Source organism: Erpetoichthys calabaricus, chromosome 11, assembly GCF_900747795.2.
Source record: "Erpetoichthys calabaricus chromosome 11, fErpCal1.3, whole genome shotgun sequence".
NCBI lineage: Eukaryota > Metazoa > Chordata > Cladistia > Polypteriformes > Polypteridae > Erpetoichthys > Erpetoichthys calabaricus.
The window spans coordinates 46097318-46120744 of NC_041404.2; the positions used below are offsets into that span (position 1 = coordinate 46097318).

Here is a 23427-nt window from a genome sequence, read left to right on the forward strand (position 1 = left end):
TTTTTCTCAAGCCATCTGGAGTTTTTTTTTTTGTTTTTTCTGTCCTCCCTGGCCATCAGACCTTATTTTTATTCAATGTTAATTAGTGTTCCCTAAATTAAATTATTTATTTTGTCTTTTTTCTCTTTTTTCATCATGTAAAACACTTTGAACTGCATTGTTTGTATGAAAATGTGCTATATAAATAAATGTTGTTGTTGTTGTTGTTGTAGCGCAAGGTAGGAACAATCCCTGAACAGGTGCCAGCTCGTCGCTAGCACAGCGACACTGTGTCCTCACATGTTTAATTATTAACAATATCCAGCCATCCTTCCATCCATTTTCCAACCTGCTGAATCCAAATACAGGGTCACGGGGGTCTGCTGGAGCCAATCCCAGCCGACACAGGGCACAAGGCAGGAACCAATCCTGGGCAGGGTGCCAACCCACCGTAGGACACACACAAACACACCCACACACCAAGCACATACTAGGGCCAATTTAGAATTGCCAATCCACCTAACCTGCATGTCTTTGGACTGTGGGAGGAAACCCACGCAGACACAGGGAGAACATGCAAACTCCACACAGGGAGGACCCGTATTAACAATATAGATTATTTAAATGATGTTAAAACTTTATCTGTATAATGTAATAGACATATTTTGCTGCATTTCATCTTAAAAATTATATCATCATCATATGTAAATATACGCTTTATAAAGTGACTCAGGTTGTGCAATATTATAACTGTATCACAAGTTTACAGTGAGGTAATTGTACTTATACATACAAACAGTTCTACAAGGAGCACTTGATGGAATGATTGAGTGCGTTTATATTTCTTAGGATGAAACTGCTTGTGAACCGCGAGGTCCATACAGGAAAGGCTCTGAAGCGTTTGTAGTATGAGAGCAGTTCAAATAGACAGCATGGCTGAGGCAGCATGTGCTTGATGCTGTATATTGATAATTCTCTTTCCAATCAGCTGCTGTAGAGCTGGGATTCCCCACTCAGATACAGTGATATTAATACTCCGAATGGTGCAGTGAGAGTAATATGGAAAAAGATGATCCACTGTGGCAACCCCTAACAGGAGCAGCTGAAAGAAAAAGAAAAACGGTGCAGTGAGAGTAACAACGCTAAAGCAGCTATTGTGTTTGAAATAGTTTGGCCATTCCGTGGACAATTATATTGTTACAGGTTAATTACAATCAGATGCTTTAAACTAATAAACAATATGCAGTTAATGTCAGTGTATTTGAAAAAAGAAAGGGAAACCGCACAGTTACAGTAGCACTGCTTTGACGCTGGGTGCCGCCAGTTTGCAAAACCGAGCAGAGAACTTGCGTACACCAGGGATTGAGTTATCGTGAAAATGTGTGTGGCTTTACGCCAAGTTTAGTTTTTATACATCACGATGTGAACGTGGAAAAGGGCTTACGCAAAATTTTTGTGCATACGCACCATTTATCCATGAGGTCCCTGGTCACCACTCTATAACAAAGACAAAGCAGCAATTGAAGCCTGTGCAGGTGAGAGCAACCAGGTGCACTATGGGACTTAAGACCATGACTTAAGTGACAAAATTTAGAGAATTAAACCTGTTTAGTCTCAAGCATTTGGGACTCTGTGGTGACTTAATCCAAATCTTCAAAATCCTCAAAGGCATTGATAAAGTAGATTCAGCAGAATTCTTTTAAGTTTAACGTGAATTGCATACTCAGGGATGTCAGTGGAAATTAAGGGGAAGTGCATTTAAGACTGAAGCCTGGCAGCTCTTCTTTACATAAAGAGTTGTGGGAATCTGAGACAAACTACCGAGACATGGAGTTGAAGCAGATACCTTGCCATCCTTTAAGTAGGATCTGGATGAGACATGGGGACAGCTTAGCTATTAGCTAAACAAATGAGCGACAAATGAACTGAATGGTCTCCTCTCATTTGTTAAATTGCTTAGATTTACAAAATTTTTGCACAAGTGGTTTTTGCGCTAATTTATTCAAATATACATTAGATTAGATTAGACAAGGGGGCTCCGCCCCCTGCTCGCTTCGCTCGCCTACCCCCGGCGTTGGGTATCCTGAAATACATTAGTCGACCCAAGCAGCACATTATTCCTAACTTCACTCCGCAGTAGTGCCACTCACAATATGGCGGTGACGCCTGTGCCTTCACTCCGCAGTAGTGCCACTCACAATATGGCGCTGACGCCTGAGCCTTCCGTACTTTATGGACCCGTGGGGCCTCCGTAGCCTCTTCCGTTTGAATCTGGGCTGCAGCGCAGAGTCCTCTTTTTTTGTGTGGCCGTGTCGGTAGTCGTTAGCTATGGGCGCGTTGTTGCTTCATTTCTCATTCACGTCAGTTGAGCTCTTTCGTTTTTGGGCCGTGACTCCTTCGTGCGCGGTGGATACAACTTTGCGTGTGGTTTATGATATGCACGCTGTACGTGCCTGCGCAGTATGTCTCATGTCCCATCGCCGTGTACCTGTGTCCATGCCATCCGGTTTACCATTCTCGGTTAGTAATATGGATTAGATTAGATTAGAACTGAAAATTCCAGGGGTAAATTTCCAAGGAGAATTTTGTTTTTTTATAGAAGCTTAATACATAAATACAAAAAGAAATACATATATTTGCATGCACTCACATACGGAGGCACACACACACTCTCTCAGAGAAATTACTATGTCAAGATAGCTGACAGCTTGTTTGAATTAACAGAGCATATGCTGGATAAGGAAAAAGAAATGAATGCGCGCGCACACACACACACACACACACACACACACGCACGCACACACACACACACACACACACACCACACAAAAAGTCTGTAAAGGTTGATGTGCACAGAGACAGTACCATAGTTTCCTTAGCATTATGTTTACTCCCAGAAAAACAAATCATGATTTTTTTTTCAATGAGAAAAAATGTTATTATGTGTAACAGAAACATGTAAACACCAAAGGTACAGTAGGAAAAGTGCATGGAGTGTCCACTGCTGTTCTGATGTAGTACACGTCCTTCATGTGACATGTCTTGAAGCACTCACCAACACACAGTCCAAGATCCCAATTGGGACAGTAGAAAAGTTTTTCTTTACACACTTTTCTTATAATATTTTATCTGTTTGCTGGCACATTAGAGAGTAGAATGTCAGTGCCTGATCCACATGATTGATGCCCCCTTTGTTTTATTACAGACTACCACAGCTTTAGGCTTAGTGTTTTTCACATTTCCCCCATCACAGACATTAACAGTTGTTGAATAATTGCTTAGGGGGCAAATGTCCTTCTTCTTGTTCCACTTGATTGCAGTAATTTTGTGTTTTTGCCAAGCTGACGTTTCACACAATGAAATTCCTCAGGAATATCACAGTCTGCATCAGTTACACTATGCACGTTGTCACACACGTGTGCTTGAGAATCAACCAAAAGGATCAGGAAATGTCGATTCCATGCCAGGCCAGGGGGCGGTGGGGTGCACTAAGCCTCTCTTGTTTTTCTCCCCGCAGGCCAACTATGAGAAATCCCTCCTGTCCCCGCCCCAAGGACGTCAGTTCCTGTCCTGGCCCTGAGGATGTCACTTCCTCTGAACCACCTACAAAAACCCCTCATCCTCCATACTTAAACAGTTCTGTTTTAGACTCTAACCTGTACTCATTGTACGCAAATGTAAGCCTTTTGCAGCCAGGGAAACTATATGGGCGGCTGCCCCAAACCTATTTTGTGTTTCCGGCTATTTCTTTCACAACGTCAAAATCTTTTGACCAATTCACATTGTCATCACTGTCACTTGATTCAACTAATCATTCAGATGCAGTTTGTCCTAAAACTGGCTTTGCATTTTTTAATTTGTATGTCATTGCATGTTTTATTTGAAGACTCCACCCCACTCATGAATATTGATGAGTTACACAGAATGGCAAAACACATAGAAATATTCTTTCTTTTTTTTTGCAGCAAAATTTGATCTTATCCACTAGATGGCAGCAGAACACTGCACCGATCATTTTTTGGGCTTAACGCTGTACATTGGATCATACTGTAACAGCTTAACCCAGGAGACCCTTGAGATTAATCATTTTTGCATAGAAACACTTGAGGTTAACAGCAAGCCACCCATGTTCTAATCTCTCTGTCTGTGCAGCTTGTTTACTTCATTTGACCCAATGTGTTTAGTTTCAAATGAAATATTAAGTTGTTCACTTCATTCAAGTTTTAATCTTCTTTTATTTGTGTACATAGTAAATATTACACTAGTTAATGTCCTTTATTCTGTATACAATCAGCTCTATTGTATTATAAAATCTTCTATTGAGTGATTTCTGGCAGTATCACAAGTCAGGTCAGGTCACATTGGAGAGTATGCACTGGTACAGAGTGTTGCTGCACCCACCACATGAAGAAATAGCTTGGGATTCTGGTTGGCAACCCCCCAAGCAGACACGCTGTCCAGTCGGACCCTCCAGAAATGACCATCCATCTTACTGTATGTGGGTGTCCACTTGGCCTGATCCAGCCTGCTCGGGTCCACAACAATGAGGATCCTGCAAGCTGGGTCACCCCCGGGGATTCGCGCCACATGGCCATGGTGCCGTAACTGACACTCCCTCACAATGCAGGTAATTTGCCTCATTCAGGATTCCGTGAGCAACACAAAGTCAAACCAACGGTACTCAAGGATTCTCCAAAGAGACACAGTACTGAAGGAGTGCAGTCTTCATCTCAGCCCACTGGATAGCTTCCATGTCTCGCAACCATATAGCAAGACAGGAATCACCAGGACTCTAAAGACTTGGACCTTCATCCTTTTACAGAGATATTGGGAGCATCACACACTCCTTTCCAGCGACCTCATGATCCCTAATGCTCTCACAATCCATCTACTTCATAGGAAGAGTCAACAGAGACATGAATTTTGCCGCCAGTATCATTAAAATGAAGTTTACATGGACTTTCTATATTGACCATTCCATGCTGATTACTTGACTAGTAACTCCTGGTGGCTGGATCCTTTCTTTCAGTCAGATTTAAGGAAGCTGTTTGCAATTGAAGTCTGCTAGTACGCTATGAGGCATGACCTGCTCCACCTGCTCAGCCTTCAAAATGAGGATATGAGACGTTGCATTCATTTATGCAGATATGAAGATCACTGAATACGGAACCTTTCTAGAACGGAAATTAAAACCAATTTGCTATTTAAAGACGGGCATCATCTGCAGCTGTTGCCTTGTGCTTCCCATCAGAGTTTTGCGCAAGATGGGAAAGTTCAGCTTAGCTAAGTTGTCTGAAATGTGGGAACTCCCCAGCCACAGGGCATGCCAGGTTCCTCAAAGTGGCACTGCCTGGCTCTCCTGAATGATTAAAGTTCTGAGCTCTTTTTTATTTCTAGAGGATGTGTTTTTTTAACTCTTTACAGACATGGTGAACATTGGCTGATGCTTTCATTCATCTATTGTACTTGTTCATTCAAACTCATTCAGGACAAGGGTTTTGACAGGAGGTGGTGGGCTGGGGTCACCACAAGACACACACACACATTTCTTAAATGGCAAGGGGAGAGCATTCCACACATGTTACACAACCATGCTAAAAACTTAGCAACGATTTCTCTGTGCTGCACCGACTAAACATCTCAGTTTACTGACATCTCAGCCAGCTCCGAAGCTCGTTAAAGGAATGCAGGCCTGATCCAGCATAGCTAAGAAAGAACCAAGAGAAGTCGGCTTCATTGATTTCCCCCAGTCTGCAGTGGAAACAAGGCCCATCTTACCAAACACAACAGAGTCAGGCATCTTTCAGTCATTAAAGGCAGGTTAGGCTGGGTTTATATTTCATGCGACGCAGACTCTACTGCTATGCAAGCGTTGTACTGTTCATACTTGCACACGTACTTTACATGAATCTGGAAGATTCCACCAGGTGGCAGTGTGAAATATCATCATGGTAAGAACAGGTTCGGCTTCGCTGTGTTGTGAATTGCCTGAAACATCCATTAAATTCCGAGGACACCTTGCCACAATAACTCTGAAAAGGATTTTAAAAATTTGCATCCATCAATCCAGGGATGTGCCCATTCCAGCAAGCATCGGGTGAGAGACAGAAACAATCCCTGGACGAGGCATCAGCTCATCGCAAGGTGAACACAAGCACACACGTACACACACTAGCGTCATTTTAGCGTCACCAAATCCCCAAACCTTCATGTCTTTGGAAGGAAACCGAAGCACACGGTGGAAACCCACCAGGAAAACATGCAAACTCCAGTCAGGGAACAGAAGGGACGCGACTCCCTGCTAGGCAGACCGTGCCATCACAACATGTGTAATTATTATCAGTATTCATTATTTAAATGAAGTTAACGACTTATATGTAAAATGTAACATACATACTTTAATTCATTTCACCATGAAAGTGATATTGAGTATAAATCTAAGGATTCTAAATGTGCAGAGAGCTGGAATATCATAAATGTAATGTGTTCTGTGTGTGGTGATTGCTGCTGTCAGTTCAGGAGGAAGCCCCAGAAGCACATAGCAATTAACAAATGGGTCAGTTTTAAGATGACATTTATGATGGTCTACTTTAATGATAAAATAAACTACGAGGTTAAAGTGGACATTTCAAGATTAAAGCTGTAGTACTAGGGTGTTGTACCGTGTTAGCCATTATGAATTGTGGGGAACAGCCCGGACACAGACAGGCAGACATCATTTTGTCACCCAACACATGTTTATTTACAGTCTTAAATGCCACACAACCCCAAACTCCCCCAAAGTCCAAGCCAACCACTAGGTCTCCTCCTGAGACCTTGTCCAACTGCTCTCCCGACTCCAGCTTCTGTCTGAAGGGAGGCGGCCCCTTTTATTAGCACCCAGATGTGCTCCAGGTGTGTTCCGGCAATTTCTCACGAACACGCCCCAGTGTGGCGGAAGTGTCGACTGCGTACCCAGAAGCACTCCGGGTGTCCCCACTCGTCTTCCCTCCAGCACTTCCTGGTGTGACGGAAGTGCTGGGGTCCAGGGACCATGGGCCCCTACAGGGTTGAGCTTCCCAGCTCTGTACCCGTGGCCCCCAAAGGAACCAGGTCACCCATTCGTGGTCTGGAGGAGGCATGAGCCCTCCTCCTGTCTTCCTGGGCGTCCCGGCTGGGTGCCACCCCCCCTGCCGTGTGCCACAGAATGTAATGGAAAGTCAAGCAAAATGACACCTTTTATTGGCTAACTAGAAAGATTACAATATGCAAGCTTTCGAGGCAACTCAGGCCCCTTCTTCAGGTGAGATGTAATCTTGATTAAAGTAAGATTAAAGATGAAACTTCCACTTTAATCACCAAAATAGACATTTTCACTGTGTCCCTAATTTTTATTTTCTCTGTGACTCAAATACACTGCCGTACATTCTGATGCTGTTGTGAAGGTGCAAAAAGAAAAAAAGACAGCACAGAAGATGCTATTTGAGACTTAAAAAATGTATCGTGTCCTTACGATCGGGAATATGCGACGCTTGAATGTAAAAGCACCACAAATGCATTTTTGCTTCATCCAATCGAACCTTTTATCAAACATCGAAGCGCGCACATCGATCCTGGAGGATCCTCAAAGCGGTTTTCTGTCACATGTAGATAGTAAACAGGGACTCTGACGTCACATTCCGACTTGATCACACTGCACCCCCCGACTTTTTGCTGGTACTGCACCTCATGCACACGTTTCGTTAATTTATGAGGTCCTGCTCAGAGGACGCGTCAAATGAATGCTTGGAACGTGTGGCAGCCATAATGCATTCTGAGCGTGAAGAATAAACCGACCCTTAGAGCCAGTCACGCTTTGCTATATCAGACAAACAAAGTGTATGTTGAGAACTTTTGTGACATGGCAGTGCAGTATTGGTAGGCCGGTTATAGAATCTCTCTGGTGCTTTGTAAGCCCAAACAAAGCCGTTATTAATCTCAATGTGTTTGTGTGGTCTACCACTTTGTGGCTGAGCTGTTGTTCCTCCTCGACGCTTCCACTTCCTAATTATAGCACTTGCAGGTCTAGCAGAGAAGAAATTTCACATAATGACTTGTGGCAAAGGTGGCATCCTAAGGCAGTGGCATTTTTAATAGTCACTGAGCTGTTCACTATGACCCTTTCTGATTGTCAATGGGAATTGCATGGCTATTTACTTGATGTTATGTACGTGTTAATATGAGGGGTTTTGTAGTGTTTTGAATTTTTTTTTTCCCCATTTATTTATCAGTTTTCCAATTAACAGCAACAACATACATACACATCTCTTCAAGTACATAAAAAAGCTAAAGGTATCAATAAACATATTAGTGTTGACTATCAGAAGCGAACAATAAACCTATAATACCTAAACCTAAACCCCATATCCCATCCATAGGCCCACAAAAAGGATAAATAGATAAAATAGATAATGATTAATTAAATAATTAGACAACAAGAAAGTAATTTAAAAAAAAAACCCTAATACACAGGATGTTACAAAAATAGGTAAATAAATAACTAACAATTGAAAAAAATAATAATAACAAAATAAAATAAGAAATAAATAAATAAAGTTTAATCAGGCGCAATTGTCTGCAAGGATCTAAAATAAGAAACAAAAGGTTGCCAGACCTTCAAAAACCCATCAGCTCTCCTTCTCAGACTAAACTTGATTTTTTCAAGTTTTGAAAAGAACATAAGATCCTTCAACCAGCGGGCCATGGTTGGGGGATGCGGAGCCTTCCAGGACAATAATATTCTACGCCGTGATAACAGTGAAGTGAAAGCAATTACATCAAATTGTGTACTATTAAAAGACATATCAGGATCTCCAGGAACCCCAAATATAGCAATCAAAGGACAAGGTTCCAGTCGGATTCCAAAAACATGAGAAATAATGTCAAAATACGAGGTCCAGTATAACTGGATTTTAGGGCAAAAAAAAAAAACATGTGGCTTAAATTGCAGGGAGAGGAGTTACATCAGTCACATAGGTCAGGAACATTGGGATAAATTTTAGATAGTTTAGATTTTGACCAATGTAGCCTATGTACTACTTTAAACTGAATAAGAGAAAGCCTGTGTTTTGAATTTTAAAATTGTATGTTTTATTTTATTTTTTGCCCACACAAACAAAAATGAACGTAATCTTACATGGACAGTTAACATCAAATTGCCTTCTCTTCCTAAATTGTATCACATTAAAACAAATATTTTGCTCAAGTTGGACAGGGTGAGCTTAACACTTAAGGAGGTAATTAACATCAAAGCATCTCCTCTTCCTGAAGTGTACCTCACTTTTAAAACATCTGTGCAAACAGCATAGAAGACCAGGATGAGGCCTCAGGCTGTACTGATTACTTTAAAAACTTGCAAACTGATGAGCCTCCCTGGGATTAGGAATTACCAAATTGGTTTACAGCATGAGAGAAGAAGAAGTGCCGGACATACTGAAAAGATCAAAGACTTTAAGTGAAGTAATTTATTATATTGACAACCAGCCAATAAAATGTGTGTAACATCACATGTTCCGGAATCCCATGTGGAATTTTAAAATATATATAGCTTGTCCTAGAGACAGAAACAGCATGACGACCAGAGGGTGACTTCAGAAGAAGAAGCAGTGATGGCCAAAGAACGAAGTCAGAAGAGGGCGAGAGACGTGCGCCCATCTTCACCTGATCGTCAGCTAAAGCATGTAAATGATATTGAGTGCTAGATCAAAAGCCACCCAAGGACATTCATCTTTGAAACGTTTTCGTAAGATTTTCCTATAGATTATTGTGGCAGATGGCCAGGGCCCTTACCCAGCTGGGACACAGTAGAAGGACCAGGAGGAGGGAGCATATTTGGGGCATTACCTCCCTGTGAGTGATAGATGGCTGTCCCCAATGGGTTGCACTGGCTCTGCGGACTCCCACAGGGCTCCAAGGAAGCTGGAGTTTGGAAGCTTTGAGTTCTGTGGGCACCTTCAGGGGGTGTTGCAGGAATGGCTGAGCCCTTTGGTGTGGCACTTCTGCCACACCCAGAAGTGCTACTAGAAGAGGATCCCCGGATACCTGGAGCACTTCTGGGCGCTCTATAAAAGGAGCCAGCTGCCACTACTCCATGACTCAAAGTCGGGAGGAGGTGGACAAAGCTTCTTGGGGAAGGAGTGGAGGTGAAGAGAGAGATAGAGTGAGGGAAGAGATGGAAAAAGAAAGAAGTATGTTTTGTGTTTTGTTTGTGCTTTAACTGTGCTGTGCAGGTGGGAATTTCCCACAGGAATTAAAATAAAGTGTGTGTGCTGAACTTGTGTCCTGCGGCTGTTAATGTCAGGTTTGGGCAGCAGGAGTGCCCTTTGCAGGTCACACTATATATATCCAGATTTTGTTATCTACATTTTCGTTTACACTTTCTTCTACTACTATTACTGTATTGTTCTTTAATAAATACCAAGTTGCTTTAAACCTTCTACAGTAATCCCTCACTTATCGCGGGAGATAGGTTCCAAGGCCGACCGCGATAACTGAATTACCGCGAAGTAGGGACACCATATTTATTTAATTATTTAACGTGTATTTGGATGTTTTTAAACCCTCCCTGTATTGTTTACAACCCACCCTTTACTCTATTAATAACAGGGACAACTGCTAAGCAATATGAAATCGGTAGATAAGTTTACACTTACTGTATAGCGAAGTACACGTAGCAGCTTGTAGGCGGTCATGACGTCGTCGACCTTGTTGCAAAGATTCCTAAAGCAGATTCCATCCAGACTACTGCCTTATCACGTCCACTTACAACTCGTTTTGCACCCTGGTTAAAGGACACTGCGGCCGTAGATCTTATATGCTTTTCCTCCTTTTTAAATAAAAAGAATCGTGGACTCATTGATGCTGTAATGGTGTCCTGCAGCGGTGTAGCTGTTCCCTTCCTTCAACATATCCAAAACTTTTACCTTTTCTGCAATCATTTGCATCTTCTGTTGGCGCTTGGACACGGCCCCTGAAGCAGTAGCACGTTAATGCTGAATGAGTGAGATGAGACTTCCTGGTTAATGCAGCACTCCGTCGCTGAGCCAATCAGCAGCACACAGGAACTTAACTGCGTGCTCTGATTGGGTAGCTTCTCAGCCATCCACCAATAGCATCTCTTGTATGAAATCAACTGGGCAAACCAACTGAGGAAGCAAGTACCAGAAGTAAAAAGTGAATCCGCGAAAAGTGAACCGCGAAGTAGCGAGGGATTACTGTATACTTTTTATCCATATTACTAACCGAAGGTTACCGCACCAGAAGGCACGGACGCAGGACACGGCCATGGACACAGGATGTCCATACTGCGCAGGCGCCTACAACGCCACACAGCAACAGAAAAAACAAACACAAGAGGATTCAGCGCCCAGCCCCACAGTCAAACCAGAGAGAGTACGGATAAACACAATGAACGCAGGCGCCTACAACGTGCTTCTGCAGGCGCCTACAACGCGCTTCACAAAAACCACAGGCAAAGACAGGACGCAGGATACATAGTGCGCAGGTGCCTACAATGCCACACAGCCACAGAAACAACAAACACAAGAGGATTCGGCGCCCCGCCCCCAAACCGGAGAGAGTACTTCTGCAGGCGCCTACAACGCGCTTCAGAAAAACCACAGTCAAAGGACTCACGGCTCAAAAACGAAAACCAACGAGCACATAACTAGCGACACAGCCACAGAAAGAACAAACACAAGAGAACTCAACGTCCCGCCCCAGAGTCAAACCAGAGAGAGTACGGAATCCCCAAAGATCCATAATACACGCCATAGTCAAACCCGCGATATGTACGTCAACATCGCTGCCATATTGTGAGTGGCACTGCTGCGGAGTGATGTAATGAATAATGTGCTGCTTGGGATGGTACACACCGCTGTACGCTCTAAACCACATCCCGGGGGGATTACATTTCATAGGTAAGGCTGAACGATTGTTTTGGGTATATATGGCCGTTAGGACATCCCGTTATTTAATTGTTACGTTAACTACGCAAGGCTAAGTTAGAAAAAGCTATGCATTTAGGTGCTCAAATGAGCCTCCAAACAACGTGTTGGCTAAACATATTTAGTCAGAGTGTGGATTGTTGTTGGCTATTAACATGTCTCAAACCTGATGATGTTCTTTCTCAAGGAGCACATGTAGGAAACACAGTTTAAAAGTAACAACCATCATTATATGCTCATGTCTTTAGTTCTATCTATCTTCCACAAACTAAGGCTGCACCATAGTGCCAGACTGATCTGAGTGAGCGAGAGAGGTATGAGGGCAGTCCCCAGAATGTTACGTATATGAGAGTAATGGTTAATAATAATAATTATAATTATTATTATTTAATACTTGCCAGTATTGCTGTATACATGAATATTAATCATTGAATGTAAACGATTCGCCATAATCTGATGTTTGTGAACGATACTGTTTTATACGTTATTGATATTTCATCAGAATGCACGGTTTACAGGTCTAACAGTATTAGTTTAGATAGCACTATTGCCACTCGCAATAAGGCTCACGTATCGTCAGGGCCGGATTTTCCTATAGGCTAACTAGGCTTCAGCCTAGGGCCTCAAGATCAAGAGGGGCCTACATTCAAATTGTTAGCAAAATTTTATTATCTCTCATGTAATTTACAAACTTAAAAATGGAAGGTGAAAGGGCCTCATAAGTGGAATAGCCTAGGGCCTCTTTTCATATAAATCCGGCCCTGCGTATCGTGTCTACTGGGAAACACAGTGAATACGGCGTCTATCCATATATGTGTATGTATGTATTCAGAACGAGTCATACTTCCAAACGGAAACAGCTTTACTACAAATGTATTTCTTTCATTAAATGAGAACTGTCCCAGGATGCTCACACCCTCCATGATAGAAGGAACAGAAAGTAATTGCCATTCTTAGATTTGCGATTCTTTAGAGAATCGGGGCTTACTGGTATCTAAAATAATTGAAGAAATAAGGTAAATACAGTATATTTAGAGCACCGGGAGCAGTAAGGAAGTGCCATATGATTTGAACTGCAAGGTTTATCGGTTGAGGATGAAGAGCTCTGTCCAATAGTAAACAGTTCATTAAAGTAAGACACAAGTGGTTGATAAATGACCTATAATCAAGGGTGTTGAGTCTTTATAGGTTTAAATATATTCTTGGAGACCAAAGTAACATTTAGATCTGAGATATATCTAAGACATTGTACGTTGTTTGTGTCTATGATAAGTAAGTCTCTTAGAGTGCAAGGTAAAGACAGGCTGTGTATGTGTTATTCATACGCCACTTTTGTGGGTTAAAATGCTGTGTATATGTCATTCATACAGTACTTTTGTGGTTTGGGTCTGTGTGTTATGTGTATATCTATGTAAGTTTCTGTTAATCTTCAGCTGCGAGAGGAGACCAATCCAGTAATGAACCTGGTGTGTACACTTATCCCTGTAGAAAATAAGTAAAGGGTAAGTAAAAGGAAACACCACAATAATACAGTTGTCCACATACTTCTGGCCATATAGTATATGCTTTTAGTCTGCTATTCAGCAGAGGTGAGAGGGGCAGAGTGGTGGCTCTGAGGTAGGGCTCTGCACTGGTAATCGGAATCCTGTAAACGGCAGAAGTGACGCTACTGCGTTGGGCCCCTGAGCAAGGCCCTTAACCTGCAATCGCTCTGTCCTGGGTATGACATAAATCTGCATCAATCCCTGCAAGTAGTAAAAAACATGGGGGCTGGTGGCAGAATTGGCACTCCAGCCACCATAAAAAACCTCACACTGTTCTATTCCATCTGCATGGCTGCACTCGGGTCCTAATCTGGGATCCTGAGTTGATTTGTCATGGGGTGGGTGCGGCAATGTGCTGCTCCTAACAACAAAGAGGTGAGAGGAGACGTCCTCAGTAAAGTCTGTGCTTGGTGTAGTGCTGGGTTAGACAGCACTGTAGGTGAAGATGTACTTTATTGGCTGAAGGCCCAATTGCCTAGTGGGCACACTATGGACAACAATCCTGTCCAGGTGAAGGTGCTCTACATTACTATACTCTCAAATAGCAAAGAACCAAAGGTTTAGGGTCAGTGTGAAAAGCAAAATGTTTTTCAATGATTGAAGTGAAGCAGCAAAGGGTGTGCTATCTAATTTTCTTACCATTAATTCTGATGAGACACCTGAGACAAAATGTAAAGTATGTTTGACAAGAATACAGAAAAGTGAGATTGTTATTAATGCAACCATCCTCCAAATAGTGTCTTTAAAACTGAATTGACTCAGAAGACATTCTACTAAATAATCAGTTACAATTTTGAAAATATAAAAAGAAAAGCAACACTTTATAAGACGTCATTTGGAATCACTTAGTCATTATGTGGTTACCTTAGTGGTTGTTCCACAGCAACACCTCCAGCGAGGCTGAAGATTTGCAGTTTGGATCGGAGGAATTCTGGCATTCCATGAGACAGAGGTGCCTTCCTTTCCACCGTGATAGAAAATAGGAAGCTGCATTTGAAAATAAAACAAAGAAATGTAATTATAGGCCAGTATGAAAACTCACTGTTACATCAATTGTATCATTGGAAACCCCAAACACAAAGTCTACAGCTACAGGTCACTTTTGCTAGAGTCCTGAACTACCACAGGACTCCTCTGACCAGCCTCAGTAACTTTCTGTAAGAAGCACCCCCATTCATTTTCTAACAAGCTTATCTAATGAAGACTCTAGGGAAGCGCAGATCCTACCCCACAAGCCAAGGTAAGTACCCAAACCCACGAGGAGCCACCTCAACCATTTTCAGAATCCCTTTTCTCACTGCAGGAGTGTATGGAGCTGGAGCCCACCCAAGCTTAAACAGCGCAGACTGCCAGAGCTAACGGGATGCCAGGCCACTGTAAGGCACACACACTTTGGTGTGTTATGTGACACTTTCAAAGTAAAAATCAGACTCCTTCTCTGTTTATACATTTTGACATCATGCAGTCTGGTGCTTAAATCTTTTAAATTTATGATTTCCGTCATCAAACAACACCCAATACCTCAGAGTGATGAAAAGGATTTCAGATTTTTTTTTGCAAAAATTTATTAAACACTAGCCGTACCCTGCGGCTCCACCCGCGTAGTAGTGAAACAGGGCAAACTTTAAAAATGAATAAACAAAAAGGTATCGCTAGCTAAGCGGAGGCAAGGTACACTCCAAAACGCAAAGGTAGACTGACTCCCCATTCCTGACGTCATGTTTCCTCCTCCCCTCGGCCCGCAGCCTCTGTCTCGAATTAACGTAAATATATCGCTCCTGCATGCGAACTATGATTCTTAGCACGATGAGAGAAGTTGCAAAATCAAGGAAATTATAGAAAAAAAGTCTGATTTAAATCCGTTAAGTACAGTAGTTCTCTCATTCACTAGCTAAATGGATATAAGGTACGCCTCGAGGCTGGCACATAAGTGAGGAAGGCCCCACTCCTCTCCCTTCATCTCTCTCGAATTCGCACAAATAAATCGGTACTGGAAGTGAACTATGATAATGTTCAAGCAAATTATAGAAAAAAAGAACGTATAAATCCATTAAGTAGTTCTGTCGTAAAAAGTGAACAGACAGACATACATACAGACACACAGACACTGGATTTTATATATAGAGAGATAAAGAACTGAAATATCTCACTGATGCAAGATTTCAGACCCTTTGCTTTGTCTCAGGTGCATCACATTTTGTTGATCATCGTTTAGATGTTTCTACACCTTCTTTGGAGTCCACCTGTGGTCAACTCAATTGATTTAAATGACTAGGAAAAGCACACACCTTTCTTTAGAAGGTCCCACAATTGAGCAAAAACCAAGGCATGAGGTTAAAGGAATTGCCTGCAGAGATTAGAGACAGGATGGCGTCGAGGCATAGATCTGGGGAAGACAACTGTCTGAGTATCGAAGGTTCCCAAGAGTATAGTGGCCTTCAAAGTTCTTAAGTCCTCACAGGTGGCGCAGTGGTAGTGCTGCTGCTTTGCAGTAAGGAGACTATGGAAGATTGTGGGTTCGCTTCCCAGTTCCTCCCTGTGTAGATAGCGCTTTGAGTACTGAGAAAAGCGCTATATAAATGTAATGAATTATTATTATTAAGTGAAAGAAGTTTGGAATAACCACAGCTCTTCTTGAGCCATCTGCCCAGCCAAACTGATAAGTCGTGGGAGAAGTTCCATGGTAAAAGAGATGACCAAGAACCTGATGGCTACTCTGGCTGAGCTCTGGAGAACGTGTGTAGACATGGGAGAGGCTTTCAAAAAGACAATCATCACTACAATATTCCATCGATCTGGGCTTTATGGCAGAGTGACCAGATCATGTATGAAATCCCACTTGGACTTTGCAAAAAGGCAACTAAAGGACCCCCAGACTGTGAGAAACAAGGCTCTTCTGCCCAATGGAACCAAGATTAAGCTGTTTTATCACAATTCTGTGGGTCATCTCGAGAAAACCATGCACCTGTCATCACCTGTGCAACACCATTCCACCAAAGCATGGTTGAATCAACACCAAGCTGTGAGGTTGTTTTTAGAGTCCAGGGGCTAGGAGACTGGACAAGGTTGAGGGAAAACTATATGGAGCAAAGTACAGAGATATCCTTAATGAAAACCTATTCAAGAGCACTCCAGACCTCTGACTTGGCTGAAGGTTTACCTTCCAACAGGACAAAGCTAAGACAACACAGGAGTGGCTTAGGGACAACTCTGAGAATGTCCAAAAGACCCCAAACAAACATTTCTGGAGGGACCTGAAACAGTTTGCCACCAATGGTCTGCATTCAACCTGGCAGAGCATGAGGGGATCTGCAGAGAAGAATGGCAGAAAACCCTCAGATCCGGGTGTATAAAGCTTGTCATGTCAGACCCAAGAAGACTCCAGGCTGTAATGGCTGCCAAAGGGGCTTCAACGAGTATGGAATAAGGGGTCAGGATACTTGTGAATATGTGATATTTCATTTTTTTTTATTTTTAATAAAGGTACAAAAATATCTACCACCCTGCCTTCACTTTGTCATTCTGAAGTATTGAGTGTTATTTGATGGGGGAAAAATGAATTTAAATGACTTTAGCGCAAGGCTGCAACATAACAAAATGTGTAATTGTGAATTTCCCCTTGGGGATTAATAAAGTATCTATCTATCTATCTATCTATCTATCTATCTATCTATCTATCTATCTATCTATCTATCTATCTATCTATCTATCTATCTATCTATCTATCTATCTATCTATCTAAAAAGTAAAGGGGTCTGCATATGTCTTGAATCCATTGTAGCTAAACACTACACGCTATGTGTTTTAATGGAGGTTAGGGATTGCCAGGGATACCCCAGGACCTTATGGTGTAAACATATGTTCAATCCAATTCCACTTCTAAAAAATGTAGGCCGTGAGTACAACATTTAGATGCTTTAAACTTGCCCATCAGCATGGCATCGGTTTGATAGTGAGCTTGGGCTCCTGGAAATTGTGGGCTCCTAGACTTTGAGAACTGAAGAGAATGTAAACAGCTGGAAGTCCATGAGCTGGAGTGCTTGGCATCATCTACATGGTTTCTTAGAATAAGACCACCATGCCACATTCTAAAAATGTTTGGTGTTATGCACAATGACACAATGTTCTCTTTGTGTCACAAATGCCTGGTGAAAGATGCCATACACCCCTCTGGTAAGCACGGACTGGTGGGTTTTTTTATCATTCCTGCACATTTTGTCCTTCTGGTGACATGCTGCACTCGGCTGTTACTATCAGAAGACTTTTTTTCAGCAATCAGGTTCCACTTTCGATTTTGCAAATTGCATTACAGTGAAAAAGAAACAAATAAATCAGGAACACTAAATCACTACCGGTACATTGCAAACATTTCAATTAAAATGAACTGAACATAATGTGTGTCACAATGTCACAAATGCCTCGAACTTGCTGCCACATTCCCTCTGATGCATTTTTACCTAAGAGGACCAGCTAATTGAAGTGTTGCCACACACATTGGCATCCTGGCTCAAATCCCCTCCAGGCAGTGGCACCCAGTGATTTGAATAATTCATTTCCTTCTATAACCTGATTGGTGGGGTGGGTGTGGAGGGACACGATAATTTAACACTTTGCAAGCTTGGCTTGCCTGCCTTCATTGCCTTCAGTGGAAATCTCAATTTGGATAATTAGTTACTAACAGGAATGTAGGATTTCGTGTTATTTTTCTTCAGAAAAATTGCAGAAGAGATCAACAGGGATGCATGCAAATAATAATAATAATCCTTTACATTTATATAGCGCTTTTCTCACTGCTCAAAGTGCTTAAGCTTTTGAATGCACTGGTGAGGCCTCATTTGGAGTTCTGAGTGCAGTTTTGGTATCGAGGTCTACAAAAAAGACAGCAGGGCTAGAAAAAAAAAGTCTTGAGGAGAGCAATTAGGTGGATTATGGGACTGAGAAGTATGAGCTATCAAGTCAAGTCAAGTCCGGGAGTATGCACTGGTACAGAGCGTTGCCACTACACAACGAAACAACTCAGGATCCCGGTTGGCAACCCCCCAAGCAGACACGCGGTCCAGTCCAGTGACCCTCTATCTGCCACAGCCAGGTGTTACGTGTGCAACCCCTTGGCCTGGTCCAGCCACTCAGATCCCCAATAATGAGGATCTTACAAGTTGGATCACCCTCGGGAAAACGCGCCACATGACCGTAGTGCCGTAACTGACGCTCCCTCACAATGCAGGTAATGTGCCTCATTCTGGACTCCATGAGCAACACAAAGTCAAACCAACAGTACCCAAGAATTTTCCGGAGAGACACAGTACCAAAGGAGTCCAATCTTTGTCTCAGGTCACTGGATAGCATCCATGTCTCACAACCATATATCAAGACAGGAAGCACCAGTACTCGAAAGACTTGGACCTTTCGCATAGACATTGGGAGTGCTACACACCCCTTTCTGGCAACCTCATGACCCCCCATTCTCTCCCAATCCGTCTACTGACTTCATAGGAAGAGTCACCAGAGACATGAATGTCACTGCCAAGGTAAGTAAACTTCTCGATGAGGTCGACACTCTCTCCGCAGACAGACACACTGCTGATGGCCGTGCCCAAGAGCTCATTAAAGGCCTGGCTCTCAGTTTTTATCAGGACACTCACAAGCCCAGACACTCCTCACTCCGTCTCTCGAGTTCCCCGATCAAAGCCTCCATTGACTCCGTGAAGATCACAGCGTCATCAGCCAAGTTGAGATCCGTGAATCTTTCTTCACCCACTGATGCCCCACAGCTGCTAAACCTGTGAGCTATGAGGAAAGATAAAAAGGAGTTTGCTTTTCAGTTTAAGCAAACAAGAAATTAAAAGGTGTCATGACTGAAGTTTTTGAAACTAATGAGAGAAATTAGTACAGTACAGTGGATACCAGCTCTTAAGTTAAAGCAAGTTCAAAAAGAATACACACACAGACACAAATGGAAATCTAAGGGCAGGTTACATGGCTGCACTCGGGTCCGTGTGTGGGTTTGGCAATACACTGTATCAGCGCGGGCTCCTAATCTGTCTCTCTCTCTCTGTAATGAATAAGGAGCCACTTCAACCGCCATCAATATGCAGCATCCACCTGGATGATGAAACGGCAGCCATTATTGCACCAGTATGCTCACTAACATGAGCTATTAAGTGGTGAGAGAGTTAGAGACAGAGGATGATTAGGGGCCAGAATGACTAGGCCATGGTGGGCAATTTAACCAGGACATCAGGATACACCTTATTCTTGTATCTCAGGATACAGATGCTTAGAGACAGAACGATAGACCTGAAGCATGTTGTTTCCATTGCTACTGATGGCGCACCATGTATGATTGGGAAAGAGAGGGGATTAGTGTCACGCTTGAGAACACACCACCCTGACCTCATGGCATACCACTGCATAATTCACCAGATGGTTTTGTGTGCCAGCCTTGGAGAAAGGTACTCAGAAATCATGACAACAGTCATGAAACTAGTCAATTATCTGAGAGCATCCTCTGCTTTGCAACATCATTTATTGCGCTCATTTCTAATAGAGGTGAATGCAACATTTGATGATTTGCTCCTTCACAACAATGTCCGGTGGCTTAGTAAAGGCAAGGTACTGGAGCGTTTTTGGGCACTGCGGAAAGAGCTGGAGACATTTCTGTTGGATCAGAAGAGTGCAAAAGCCAAACCGTTTGTGGATTTCATGAAGAATGACGAGAAAATGGAAATTGTTGCTTTTCTAACGGACATTACTTCCCATCTTAATGACCTTAATATGAAGCTCCAAGGCAAAAACAGCACAGTGTGTGACCTCATGTTAGCTGTCCGTGCTTTCCAGAGGAAGCTGGAGGTGTTCAAATGTGACTTACAGCAGGACCTGCTTCACTTCCCAAGACTTTTGGATCAGACTGCAGGAAAACATCACCATCACAATTATGCTGAATTCCTGGACAAGCTGATTAAAAATTTCCAAACTCGCTTTGAAGATTTCCCTTTGGGAAAACAAGTCTTGCTGTGCATCGAAAATCCATTTCTTGTCAAAAATATTGCAGAATTCTCAAATGAAGCCACAAAAGTCTTCCAATGGGCCAGTGCTGCTTCTCTGCAAACAGAGTTAATTGAGCTACAAGAAAACCTAGCACTGCAGGAATCTCACTGTGACCTTGTCACCTTCTGGACAAAGATGGTTACTGCGGCAGGTGTTCCTCTCCTGCAGAAGATGGCCCTTCAAATTCTTACAATGTTTCCTTCAACGTACTGCTGTGAATCTGCCTTTTCCACTATGAACATGGTGAAAAACACATACCGCAACACCCTCACCAATGAACATTTACATCAGTGCCTCCGCCTTGCCCTCACACCTTTTATGCCCAAGTTCAAACAACTGGTGGCACAAAGAAGGTGTCACCTTTCACACTAAAAGGCCTACCATGTCATTTTTTTGTGTATAGTTCTAAAGTTTGGGGATTGCTTTTTTTTGGAGTTCTCTATTTGGAATTTGACCGTCACTTTTCCGGACCTCAGACTGAATGGAAATTTAGTAAGTGGACCTTTCAAATTTATATTTGAGTAGCCCTGATCTAGAAGATGGAGTGTTATCCTCAAGCCCTGCATCCCGAGGGGATGAATAAAGTATCTATCTATCTATCTATCTATCTATCTATCTATCTATCTATCTATCTATCTATCTATCTATCTATCTATCTATCTATCTATCTATCTATCTATCTATCTATCTATCTATCTATCTATCTATCTATCTATGTATTGTCACACACGTACGATTAGGAGACAGCTAAAGGGCTTGAGTAAAAGTAGTACTACATCAGGCCAGGTGGTGGCAGAATGTGCTGACTGTCTCTCTCAGTCCCTTGCAGAGCATTCCCGGGAAATCTCGCCAGGTCCCGGCACCTCTGATGATGTCACTTCCAGCTCTGGCATAGATGACATCATTTCCTCCACCAGCCCTAAAGCAGCCATCTTGCTTCCAAGTATCCAGTTCTGTTTTGGACTCAGTCTTGTGAAGAATTCTGTTCATTAATTTTCAAACTTTTCCCGGCAGGATATAATATGCGGGTGGCTGCCCTAAACCTTAATAATGTCTGGAGAGTATTTCTTCTCACACAATCTATCATTATATAATGCCTTACATTTCTATCTATCTATCTATCTATCTATCTATCTATCTATCTATCTATCTATCTATCTATCTATCTATCTATCTATCTATCTATCTATCTATCTGCTTTAAGGCGGCACTGACCTGTTGACAAGATGTCCAGCTTTATGGTACACATCAAGGCTTTCCTGGTATAATTTGTAGGCAGCTTCTGCAGAGCAAACTGCCACTTCACTCAGGTGTTCCAGCACTCTAAAAAACAAAAAACACCCATGAAAAGCAGAATGGAGCACAGTGGAGTCATCTTAGTGGAGTCTTTTTTAAGACTGCCATTCTACTTTACTAACATATAGAGCAATACATGGTAAATGTGCTATATAAATAATATATTATTATTATTATTATTATTATTATTATTATTATTATTATTATTATTATTCATTTATTTGGATCTTATAGCCTTTCAGCTGGTATGAGAACTCTGGCCACTAAAGAGACCTCCTGAGAGATGGCATAGTTGAAAGACTTGGTAAGGTGTAAATTCCAGAATTTAAGCCTAGTCAGAATTAGGGTGCCTAGTCAGGGTCATCTCAAAGGAAAATTGTCTGGTTTTAATTACTCCTAACCGTGCCAAGGACTCTGCCGATGATGGATGCCATGCATATCGCTGCTTGTTTTTGTAGAATGGAAATGCTGATGTTGGGCGAGATCTTTTCAGTTTATCACTTGATGGATTTAGTGATAACCTCAGTAACACCTATGATGATAGGGACTACTTCTGCATCTGTTTTCCAAAGCCTTTTAACCTCATTTCAAAGCTGATGGTAGTGCTCTAATTTATGCTCTTCTTTTGGAACGACGTTATAGTCTGACGGCACTGAGATATCGATGAAAAAAGTTTTACTGGTGGATACATTTCTGTAAATGATGTCTGGTTGGTTAGCATTGACCGTGACATTTATTTCAACAAGGAGCTCCCAGAGAATTTTAATGTGGTATTTTCCAGGATATTATGCTCCTCCAAACTCCATTTCCACTATTGCTTTGGCACTTGGAAATTGTTATGCTTAGCCAGAGTCCAGTGGATATCGCATTTTACCAAACTGTTGTGATGCCATAGATAGGGCATATTAGCCAGTGTTTCACAAGCACTGACAATGTGATGGATGGTCTCAACACAGATGTTACATGGGTGACTCAGACTATCTTCTTCTGGTTGTTTGAGGATTTGTCTTATGTAGCATTTAGTTTTCACTGCTTGATCTTGAATGGCAAAATTGACTGCAAGATGGCTTGCCATTTCATCCAGTTGAATGACCCCTGAATGTCTGCATGTGCTTTCTCAACACAGTTTCGAAACTGTCTGTAGATTTCTTCTTCCAGCTATGGTCACGTTTGTTGGTTTTGTGATTTCTTCATATAATATATATTAGCTGTCTCCTCAGTTAATTGTTTATTATTCAGATTAAGTCTGGAGGAGAATGTATGACAGACTTGTTGCATGAAATATTTAGACTTTGTCTTGTCACGTGTTCTGCTAGCATGGACAACCTCATCCTCTCTTCTTTTGAGATACAGGGCATGTTTGATGACTGACCTTTGGTTAAGCGACTTGATGTTTATTATTATTATTATTATTACTAGCCAACCTGCGGTGTAGCATATGTCGCATAATTATTTATTGATAGGTGAACACTTCCTGAAGGACACAGTTGTCCAAATGGGGTGGGTTTGAGGATACGACTGTGAGTGAATGAAAAGATGGAACTCTGGAGAGAGCAACATACAATTGTCCGTGACTGAAAACTGGTTTTGGCAGATAC

At 42.2% G+C, this 23427-nt stretch overlaps 1 protein-coding gene across 1 annotated transcript in view; it reads right to left on the bottom strand.

Annotated features, from left to right (window-relative positions):
- The window catches only part of si:dkey-201i24.3 (trichohyalin), a 64374-nt gene extending 42518 nt beyond the window's left edge, over positions 1-21856 (bottom strand). Inside the window, exons 1-2 of the mRNA XM_051933577.1 lie at positions 21749-21856; positions 14351-14473 (exon numbers count right to left, since the gene is read on the bottom strand). The gene's annotated coding sequence lies outside the window, so the exon portion shown is untranslated. The remainder of the gene's footprint in view (positions 1-14350; positions 14474-21748) is intronic.
- Between the last annotated feature and the right edge of the window lie 1571 nt (positions 21857-23427).